Genomic DNA, 12597 nt, shown 5'->3' on the forward strand with positions numbered 1-12597 from the left:
GGACACAGCCCTTAGCCGCTGAGAAACTTCATTATTTTAATAAACCAAAACTCAGCAAATTGCTATATTTTATGCAAAAAGTACATTGCATATAAGTACCCCCTGGGATGAAACAGACAGCATAACACAGAGACACATATAGTAATCCGTAAGTGATAGTTATCTCACTGGTATAGGAACCATAAATCCACTGATATGGTACAAATGTCATGACTTACAATCAAAATATTATAACTATAAAAATATTATAACTATACAAATATGCATAGCATGAATTCATTTTGCATAACACAAGTGATAAATTATTGGGGCTCTATATCTTTTAAACGCTACACACCAAAGTTATACAGCAGTATAAGGTCATACTCAGCTTTGCATTTAATGTTAGAATGTCTGAAAAACTTCATATGAATATTTACATGTATGTACTATTAGAGTATACCTGACTGCTCTATTAGAGTATATCGATCTTTTTAACAAGTTTTGAAGAGGGCTCATGTTAATCCTTCCCTGAGAGATGAATGCAAGCTTTATCAATTGTTGTGCTGTGCCATTACACTATAATTATTACTCACTCATTATGTCCTGCCGCACTAAATTGTGTGTTAGGGTCCTGCTTGCAGAAGTCTAAATTTTACAGGGTTCCTGAACCCCTTGGAACCCCCCCCCCCCCGGAAGTTGTTGTATGGCATCTGATTGGACAGTGTTGTGGCTGAAATCCTCTTCACTGCTTGATTCACTGTATGCACATGAGAATATTTTCATCATTGAAGCAGTCTTTTGCTATTTTTAGAACTCTTTATCTGCTTCTTTTTCTAATCTCTACATGGCAGCTGTATTTGGGGTTGTGTTTCCTTGCCCTAAACTGCAGATACAGGAGGATGTACACTTCAGTGAACAAAAGACTTGTATGCACACAAAACTACTGAAAAAAAGTACCAGTAGATTAATCTACCTCCACTGATGCACCTATAATGCTACTTTGCTGCTGCTTGAGACTGCTGCTAAAAACTAGTAGAAATGACTTGATCTTCTCAAAGGGCTTCAGTTTTAAAGTAAACCAGTTTTGTTACATCATAGATATACTAACCTGCATGGGATTTGGATTTTTTACTGAGAAGACAGTCATATGTGGCTGATACAATTCAAGGGGGTGCAACCTCACAACCCCAGGTAATTACAAACATACGTGCAGATTTAAATTATTAATAAATTCTCTTAAAATGTTCATAGTTATACGTACATACAGCAATCACAAAAATTTCAGGTGATAGAACTCATCCAGGGTAGTACAAACAATTATGTCATTCAGTAAATCAGTAATGGTGAGCATTTCTGGTAGTAATTGGATGTAATGGCGCTATTAATCACAGATAGTGAGATAGGCGTGTACAACGAGACATGGTGTTTGGTAAATAGTGTTCTGGAATAGGATTATGGTGAGTATTGTCTATTGATGCAAAAAAAAAAATCTGTACTTTCTACGTTCACATAGAGTGGATCATTGCAGATCAGTCATCATATCAGATACACTACTTGTTAGCCTATCATCTTGTTTGACCCATCTGGCTGCTGCTTGATGTTATATCATTTCAATATTATCAATTAGGTTGGTGTATATATCTCATACAATGTTCACATATTCTAATATATTGGTGGCAATGTCACTAGTCACTACACTATATAGTAGCTACATACTATAGTATAGTTGCATGTAATGACATTATGAGCATGTAGCTATAATTTAAGTGCCATGTCTATACTTAGCTACCAGTGTCGTATAAGTAACTACACACTCATGAACGCTATATGCATATGTACATCTGCATAAGGTACTATATTACTATTCCCACACAACTATACGTATAGCTATCATGGAATGGTGTCAAGTTTAATATGTATCACTGCACAATTTTAGTGACTAGAGTCATGTACAGTATATGTATTAAGCTTATAAAAATCATTCTTCAGTTTTGCTCCTCAATCATCATTCTGTTAAAAACGTAAACTTACATATTTTATTCATTATTTTATTACTTTATGTTTTTCTTCTGTATCAAAATTATGACAATTTACTTTAAGGCTGTAGTATTGTTCTCTTGTTATCAGTGAAGAGCTCAATCAAAGAGCATTACATGTTAAAAAGATAGCTAATCAAAGTGACTACAATAAAATTCTTCTGCTAAATTGTTACATAACATAATCATGGATGGCAAGAAGGAAAACAGTATTAGTATAAATAGGTAAGAGTTGATTCTGACTTGTGGAATTCAAAATGTTGAGAGACCTCTATTTTGACTGATGACTAATGAGACAACATGGCACTTCAATTTAATTATTTTTTAAAACATGATTAATTTCTGTTGTTGGTTAGTATTCTGATCCTTACAAACATGTGGTACAGCATATGCCTTATGTTAAAAGTGCATGTACATCATTCCATGATGTAAAAATATATCACCATTACTATGTTGAAGAGATGCGTCCCTAGTTGGAAGCTTATATGGAAATTCAACGCAGAATGCTGCAAGGTATCATCAATTGTTGACAGGGTACCTCACGTTGAATGGACTCTAGTTGAAAGGTACTTCATATTAAAGATACCTTGTCACGTTATATAGCAATCTCATGATGATAAATTATGGTACTGTACCTCATGCTAAAACAATGGCTACTTCATAATTTTGTTATAGGTGCTTAAGATTTTTGTTGTATTGCATGTTTGAACTGTGGTTTCTTTTTAATAGTTATACCATGGCCACGAGGGATTTGCCTGATATATGCACTCAAGCCTGAGGGCTGCAGGCCAAAGGGCGCGGGCATATATATCAGACAAATCCCAAGTGGCCATAGTATAAGTAATATATACCACTTGGGTATGCTCACCTAATAGGTGAAGAGACAAACCTACATTCACCATGTTACTTTTATCTAAATATCAATTGTGGGTTTAAATTTTGGGCTGTGGTATTCACGAAAAAGAAATGATCGTGGGTTTTGCTGGGTTTAGTGGTACCATTTCTAGCCAAGTAACCCAGTTAAGGATGTCTAAAATAGTCTAACGTGCTAAAGTAAGTGCTGAAGAGTATGGATGACTGACCTTGAAAATGTCTAAACCAACTTGTCATGTGGTTGAAATGTGTTGTATAGAAAACCATCCCCAACACTGTGCAAACAATTATTTAGTAGTACGTAGTAGCTGATGATGGCTCATTCAATTATTTTTCCTTGAAGAGAATGCTTGGCCAGCTAATCCTATATGCTAAACTCAAACCCACAATGCAAACTTTAAACAACTCAATATAAAGAATCAAAGGGAATTGATACTTTGTAGTTGCCTCAGCATCAAAGGCAGTGGTCAGGGCAATATGTGAACTATAACCCTGTGGTTTCTTTTGATCTGAGGTGTCAAAGTGATATAAATGTTAAAAGAAACATCATGTTTAAAACTCATGTCAATTAAAAGTTGAGCATTATAATCAGGGCCGCCCACAGGGGGGGCAACTGGGGCATTTTGCCCCGGGCCCCAGCCTGAAAGAGGCCCCATGAAGGGCCCCCTGAATACCTGTTTAAAAGATCGATATACTCTAATAGAGCAGTCAGATCTAAATACTCTAATAGAGCAGTCACAGTATTCTTCAGAGGAGCAGTGTAGCAAGCTTATAGATAAGGAGATATGGTTGGTGATGGGTAGTTATTGTCATTGCCAGCAGGTTGTGACCTTTTTTTTTTTTTTTTTTTTTTTTTGGTCTTCACCTTACAACTTGGGTCAAGGGCCCCACTTTAACTCTTTGCCCTGGGCCCCTTAATTTCTCTGGGCGGCCCTGATTATAATATAGCTTACATACCTCATGTTATAGAGTGCACCTCATTTTGAAAGCACCTCCTGCATGCTGATAACATAAGTAACTTAATGATGAAATGCTTAAATAAGTCATAATTTAATTAACCAGGCCTACTTTATGTACTTCAAATTTGATTAGCTGCTTCATAGGTTAAACATCAGGAGTACAGGGTTAAGGTTAAGATAAATGACATACAGTGGTCTTTCCATCATCCAGCCATCGATTATTTGAACATGCTGTTATCCTAATTGTGGAAGTGATTGTTCTATTAGAGTATTTTTTCTAAAGTGTATGTGCTTTTAGAGTATTTTAACAGAGTTATGTATAGAAAACTTTACTTTTCCATTACTGAATACACCTAGGGCCCTCAGATAGTATATGATTTTCAAGGTTATGCACTTTGATACAATGCAAGTACTTTTGATATAGAGAAATACTCTTATCATTCAGTGTATAGTGTTCAAAATCTCATGATTGTACATGTTTGTGTAGTTTCTACAAACATCAACTGTGCAAACCTGGCAGAATAAGTGGCATATTCAAAGAGTGAGCACCATTACTTTTTGCTATGCAGTGGTGTGAAAAATTGATATGGTGATAAAATCCAAATACACAAATCATCACATTTATGAATATGAACTTGTCAGACTACAGTTAGCTGTATTAACAACTTCCATTGGTTATAGATACTTTCAAGTATGGATTGTTTTTAGGCATTTGATTTTCTTGGTCACAACCTGAACATAATTTCATGGCCTAAGTTTCCTACAAGAATATGGAAAGCATTGATCTTTTATTACCAAACGAGTGTGAATATATTGCATACTACTACTACTACCACACATGATAGAATGTATCTACTGTAAGTATTGTGTACTTTCTTAGCTTCTGGTAAAATTGATAAGCTAGTCAAGACACCATTGTATTTGGGCATTGCAGAAGGTCAAAAAAGTGCCAGTTCAGAAAGTGATGGTATTAGATAATAATCAGTAGATCAAAACTAACGTGTATAATAGTTTTAAACATCACTGAAATTTTATTAAATTTCAAGCATTATAGAATTAAAACCTAGCTTGCCAGCATCAGGGCTACACCCCAGACCCATGCACCTGAGTCTGCTACCACTGGAAACCCCCTTTTAAGCCATCATTACTATATTGCTTGTCTCCCATCACCCAATGGAACAAAAACTGATGAAGGTGGGAGGTGATTATTTCATACACTTGACTCTTGTTATTTTAGTCTCTGACTGCTCTATTAGAGTATCTCGTTTTTGAAGGCTGCCAGGACTGTACATCCAAGCACCCTGTTGAACAAAAGTGGAGGGACTTTCACCCTTTTGCTATGCTTATATGAACAGCAGATGCATTTAATTTTCAGGTAGTGGATACTGAACCGAAAGTTGTTTCAATAGGCCGTACTGGCTATTGAACCGACAGTAAAACCGAATCCGACCCTAACCCTACTTTCGCAGCCTCTAAAGCCGAATGCTCAAGGCACTACTAGATGCGTCCCCTAAAGTTGAATGTTCAGGATAACTGCTAGACATGAAAATAAAAACCTTTCATTTCAGTAACCACTTCCTTAATTTAAAAGGTGGTCACTTTGTGCCTCCTATTATGAAGCAGTGCATTCATGCGATCTATATCCAAATGAGTTATGCGGGTGGCGTGGCGGGTGGTGATAGGAAGCAAGGAATTTAATAATGATGGCCTAGATCTGCCTCTGATTATTTCACAAATGGATACTCATTACATCATAGATACTCATTACATCATAGATAGTAGAGTTACACGCCTCTACTATCTATGATTGCATATATCTAACAAGAAAGTGGGGTCATCACTTGGTTTTGCGAAGTTTAAAATCAGTTGTGCTTTTTATCTGAAAAACAAGTGATCATCAAATTAAAAATGCTAAATTATACATAGCTCAAAAATTTGTTCGTATACGGAAAATTATGCCGTGCAAAGTTAATTATATGTTCCTGGTCCTACCAATTCCCCAAAATTGATTAAGTGACCAGGCTTGTTTTTTGTTTTTGGAATATTTTGACATGGTACACTATACATTTGACATAGCAGTACATGGTACAATAGGGTAAAGTAAGTTGATGTTGTGCTACTGCTAAAAACCAGGTGCCCATGCAGCTAGCTAGCTCATCTGGAATTAACCAACTATAAATTACTATTTTAACCAATAGGTTTTTGGTTGTGCAATACATAATTAACTTATTGTGATTCTCGTATTTTGTAATTCATGAACTTTTCATAATTCTTCAATTACGTTGCTATGCGCTGCTAAGGAAGCGCTTGTTAAACAAACTGCTTTAACAACATATAATTAACTTTTTGTGGCCTTATGCTAGATCAAAAAAATGCATCATGCATGCATAGTTACATTATTGAATATAAAGTTCAAGCTGATCAATCAGTGTAGAGCCTCTGCTAAATCCCCATTCTCTGCATATTCGAGCTTCTATATAATCTGTAGTGATCCCACTTAACTCTTGATAGAACCATGGTTGGGTAGAGTTATCACAGCAGTTGCTAGTAATGCAACCAGATCCGTCCCACAACGGGTCATTGAAGTAATACTCATTCTGATCTGATGTATCATTAGCTCCTGATTCACAGTAATAGTCAGTTCCTATAAAGGCAGGAGCATCAAATGAAGAACCAGGAGCACATGGACAGTTAAACTGATTTGTTTGATTATCAAGGAATCCATTAGAATATGTCCAAATGTGCTGTCGTGGGTTTCCATGTGTAATTGATAGTCCATCAACATACCAGTCATTTAATGTTGCCAGTCTTCCATAATGTGCCCAAAATGAAACAGACTCTCCTTTCTGGTATCCTCTTGCCCTACCACACACTCTCTGATAACTTGTACCATTAGTGGAGAAGCTTGTAGAGGAACATGACTGTAAAGGGTGAGCATCACTGACCACACGACAAAAGCCAACACCAGAGTAAGTGTCTTTACGCCATCCACTGGGGCAGTCATCTCCTGCGCTGATATCGATGTTGACAATTCTTTTCCATCCTCCTCCCATACCAGCACATGTGGGGGTACAATACACCCATTGAGTGTCATTGATACGATAATATCCAGTCTTGTCACCAGTTTCAGGATTATTGCTGTAGATTTCCTCACAAGATGTTCCAGTATAAGTCATTCCACAGTACACTTTCCTAGGGCCATCTAGTATCCAATAATATCCAGGCCTGTCACGACTTTCAGGATTTACGTTATAGATGTCCTCACAAGACTCACTAGGGTAGAAAGGTGATTTAAACTCATACTTAGTACACCGTTCAGTAGCCAACACCAGTTCCTTAGTGAGGATCACTGTTATGAAGATCACTGACGGTACCTTTAAGTATGCCACAGCCGAGGCTACACGTATAACTGCCATGACAAAGAAAAGCATGGCAGTAGATCGTTGCCCGAGTCTAGGCCGGCCGGGTATAGTCTAGTTCTGTAGCTGAAATTACCGGTCGTCCGTGCCGACTCTTCGGTGCCGTTTGAATCTCGGCTCAAGTTGAATGGTGATAACACCGGTAGGCACGAATGCATGCTAGAGTCCATACTAAAGCTAGTAATAGCAGTAGACACGAATTAGTTTTTTTCACGCCTAATTGCATTGCGGTGGTGCTTCCTTGTCACGCCGTTTCATTCAAGAGGAATCTCGTTATGTACAGACCTTTGCACAGGCACGTGAGCCGACTCACGTGACTGTGGGGACTTTACAAGGTGCGCTCGACAGGAATCATGACGTCTTATACCTCAAGCTGGTTGCCTATCATCAGTGAGTTACTAATATATACTATAATTTAGTGTTTCGTATACACTGACTCGTGTTGGTCGATTTTTCTCCCTACTGTACTCACCATAATCATGCCATAATCCTGCACCCATCAATGACATTTGTTCGCCCTCCAGTGCCTAACTGGTAAAGGTGATGTTAAATAAATAAATCATCCCCCCACCCTCGAGACAATATCTAGTGTCAAATTCCTCAGAATTGGGGTGAAGAAGCTTGCCAAACCCCTACTATGTCTAAGAAGTATTTCTATAGGACTTGGAAAAGTCATTGTACCACTGAGGAGTGGAGCAGGGGATGTAGATGTCAAATCCTCAGTCAGTATTATTGTATTAATGGAGTTGTTGAGGCTGGTGATAAGTGCATTACACGGTTGTGATCGGGGGACTCGAACCCCAGATCAAAATTAATGTGCATTTTACATTAAGTGTGCTAGTGCAGTAACTGAATTTGCTGACTCAATATCTCTTCCCACCTGGACATAGCTTAGGTGGCCCTATTAGGAAGGTAGTTTAATGCATGTGAGAAGATCAGTACTCAAGTTTGCTGATGTGAACAGGTGACCCTTAGTCATGGTAGTGCTGTCTTGGTGCACCTGTATACTGACCACCTTATAAAATTAGATACACCTTATTAGGTACAAGTCATTAATTTTAAATCTTAGTCCTTGTAATTAGGTTAAGGCTGCAGCACAAGTTGCTGTCAGACCTTCAGTACTGGTCACTAGTCTAATGTAGCTTCTGTATATGACAGAACAAAATCATATAATATATGTGACTGAATTTGACAAAACAAGGCTTCCACACACATCCAATTTTCTGACTTTAACCAACTGTAACTCGACTACTCAGTACGCTATTGACCTAAAATTTTCACACAATTAGTTCATAGCATTGTAAAATACCAGATAAAAATTTGAAACTAATGGCATACTCCTACATTCAGTTATGGTGCTTCAAAGTCATGTGTGTGGAAGCCTTGTTTTGTCAAATTCAGTCACATATAGATCTGGACACCCAGGTGATAATTTCAAGTCACCATCTTTTCTTCTGTCAAATTTCCTGTCGTATATTACCTATCTACTATGACTTGGTGATTGCCACTGAAAGTGGAGTTTGAGTGAAGTGTGACCGTTTGTCCATGAAATTTAACTATCTGTTTTTAGGACCGTACGTGTCTAGCAGTGGTGTGCGATATAGGATAGTTTCCTATCACGATTATTACATACAACATATCACGATACGATATATATCACGATATACAACTCATCACTTAGCTGTGTAGTTACAGAATGATACTTGTAACACTGATGTACTACTGTAGAAGTACAATGCAACATGGTACATGACTAGCATACAACTTTGCAAGCTCTTTATCAAAAAAGTACCGTGTACAATTACATCTTGGGCACATTTTTCTCTAATTGTAGCTAAAATCTATACCTAGGCATATATCACGATATAAAGATTCTATATCATATCACGATATAGAAAAATTTTATCATGATAATTATATCGATATATATCATGTATTGCACATCACTAGTGTCTAGCTATGGTACATTGAAGACTACTACTTTGTTATCCTTTGAGTGTGTGCATGTATATCAATTATTTCATTTGTTTTTTAGGTGTGTGTGTGTGTGTGTGTGTGTGTGTGTGTGTGTGTGTGTGTGTGTGTGTGTGTGTGTGTGTGTGTGTGTGTGTGTGTGTGTACTTGTTCTGCTCCACTGAAAATCAGTATTTAGTTACTAAGTAGATTCCCTGTCTAGAGTTACAATTACTGTGAATTGTTTCCTGTGCGGCACTATTGTCAGTACTATACATCCTAGTATTACACACATATGTATGTAGATACTTTGCCATTACAAAATCTGTGTGTGTATGTATGTCATCCTCCTTGTTCCTTCCTCCTGACAGTGTTGATGTATGACCAGTGACATCAGTGCTGGTAGCAGCAGCAACAGCAGTTTAAGCAAGTTGCGCGTAATATTTATATGTTTGTGTGTGTGTACATGTGCATATGTAAGTACATATGTACAAAACTACTATTTGTGAGGGAGGGCCCAACTTGTTATTGTCAGCTTTTAGAGAGCTATGTTAATACAATCAACACAACTGCCTAGGTGTCAGACAAACAGAGTCTTCTTATAAAAACGGGATAAATGAGAACAAGTAAGGAATGCCATTGCTCAATGCTACATGCCACACTTCCATACTTCCATAGGCTGGGCCATCAAACCTTTTCACGTAGACAGAGGCTCACGTTCTATGTGGCTTCTGGACCTCGCAATTATATATGAAGTCAGAAAGGGGAATGTATTGCCATATAGGTACAAGTTACATACGAAATCCCAGAACCTAACAAAGTTGATACATAAAGCATATTTTTCTCAACTGCATGCCAATAGCAAAAAAATTATCCTTTGAAATTTTATCCCAAGGAGTGAGTGTACAAGGCAAAGAGGAGAAGGTGTTGACCTTTTGCGGTGAGCCAGCAGCTAATGTCAGGATGGAAGGCTGAAACCTTTGTGGTGAAAAGACAAGAGAAAAAGAATAATTCTACTGAAATGTTACCATTGTATGTGTGTATGCAACATGGTTTGCACATGAGCATGTACATACGTACTCTACATATTATATATGCGTACAATGAATTAAAGTAGTTTATATAGAACAGATGTGACCAAGACTGGTCACACTATATTGTGCAGCAATCAGTAACTGTGTGTGATATTTAAATTGTGTATACGTAAATTGAATTTATAATCATTTTTAGCACTAATGGGATGGCACATGTACGTACAATGACCGTAATTACATAGCTGGAAACATATATATGTATATTTACTCACTACGTACTAGGGCTGCAACTAAATATTCAATTCATTCAAATAATTCCTAGAATTATAGGATCTAGATACTAAATTTACCATTTGGATATTCGTTTAATAGTAAATTACAAGTATGTACAGTGAAAATGGAATTAGTTACCAGGTATATTTCTACAAGATGGCCTATTCAGCTATGTAAACTGATAATAAAGACAGCTACCAATAATTTGTATATAGCATTTTGCATTAATATAAATGTTACCAAATAGTTTGGTATTCGTTTGTTAAGACATCCAAATATCCGGATACTAAGTTTGACATTCGTTGCAGCCTCACTACGTACATATTGGAGATGAAGTATCATGACCACGCACACACTAAGCAATCATGGCATGTATTGATTTTTTGAATGTCTGCACTTGCATACATGCATGTACTCAATCCATTCCAGCTGAATTAAACAATGTACATATTATTATGGTAGCCTTTTCCTTCATACTTATGTACAGAATCATTATTAACTTCAAAAAGGTTAATTAAATTATCATTTATTTTTAAAATGTAACCATATATGTAATACCTGATGACAACACTCAAATACAAACTTTGCCTGTGATTGTTACAACAGTACTAGTGCCACATGTTCACAACTCCTATACAAAACACTTTAATTCATCATCATACAGTACAATATCATCTTACTGGCATTATGGTAAGAACTGTACATGCTGCAGTCTCAAGATTGACCCTATATGGAATCACTGACATTTATATGTATTCACTACATACACACATACATACGTGCACACACACACACACACACACACACACACACACACACACACACACACACACACACACACACACACACACACACACACACACACACACACACACACACACACACACACACACACACACACACACACAGAGCCTACACTGCCATGAAATACAGCTTATAACAACCCATTGAACCAGCACTGGTATACCAGTGCACTACTCATAAAATTAGAATCAGTGGAGGTAAACCCTTGGGTGCAGGACTAGTGACCTGTACATGTAGTTCTACAGGAAGACTACAAAACATCTGCTATGCAAAACAGTTACAATTAGGCATCTGCTTCCCCAGTTACTACCAGGTCATTGTGTCAGCAGGTGCCCATCAGTACGTGCAGTTTATAAAATCAGAGCAACTTAATATCCACACACACAAAGTAAAAGCAAAGCCATAAAAATAGTCACATCTACCTAGTTGACTGGGCAACCTGCACACTACTCATGCATCAATGGAGGTAAATCCAGGACTAATAATCTACAGGAGGCTGTACCATGGTGAAGGTGTGTGTATCCAAAATCCCTTGACCCGCTATACAGCTGGCATGTGCACCTGCAAGTACCCATTAATGAGACAGCTGGATGGGCTGCTTCTCAGTTAATACTACCATTTTAACAGCTGGGTACACTGGAGCAATGTGCACATGAGTACAGTTTCTTGCTCAAGGAACAACAACAACAACAGCTACAACTAGGTGTAGTCATGTATTGAACCAGGAACTTTTTGATTACAGGCTGGTACTCTCACCACTGCCTCAAACCACACACACACACACACTACACATACATACATACTGTATGTACACATGCACACATGTGAATACGCAAAAATATCTACATACATACATTCTATATGATATGTGTGATTTTTCGTGGTACCATGCTCCAGTGTGGTACCATTGTCAGTACCATACATCCAAGTATTGCACATGTATGTATGAACACTGAGGAGTGTAATTACGGGAATTCAGATTCATTTTGCTGCTAGGCCCTTTTCCATAATAATGAAGCCATGTACATATTTCGGTTAGTGCCATTGGGTTCACATAATGGTTTTAAAAAATCTGCTACGGCAAGCTACAGTAAATTGCAAGCTAAGATATTTTTCAGTACAAAATCTGTGTGTGTGTTTCATCCTTAATACTTTCTCCTGATAGTGAAATGAAGGGATGCTACATATCCAAGCGGCGTCGGTAGCAGCAGCAGCAGTCCAAGTAAGATGTGTATTTGGGAGCATTTGACACAGCAAATATTTA

General features: G+C 37.5%; 1 long non-coding RNA gene across 1 annotated transcript; it reads left to right on the forward strand.

The window, feature by feature from the left end:
* Positions 1-7567: 7567 nt before the first annotated feature.
* Positions 7568-10350, forward strand: LOC136264040 (uncharacterized). Its single transcript, XR_010704942.1, has 3 exons — positions 7568-7659; positions 9594-9648; positions 10118-10350. It is a non-coding gene; the product is annotated as an uncharacterized lncRNA (long non-coding RNA).
* The last annotated feature ends 2247 nt before the right edge of the window (positions 10351-12597 follow it).

The sequence above is a fragment of the Dysidea avara genome, chromosome 8, assembly GCF_963678975.1.
Source record: "Dysidea avara chromosome 8, odDysAvar1.4, whole genome shotgun sequence".
Taxonomy (NCBI): domain Eukaryota; kingdom Metazoa; phylum Porifera; class Demospongiae; order Dictyoceratida; family Dysideidae; genus Dysidea; species Dysidea avara.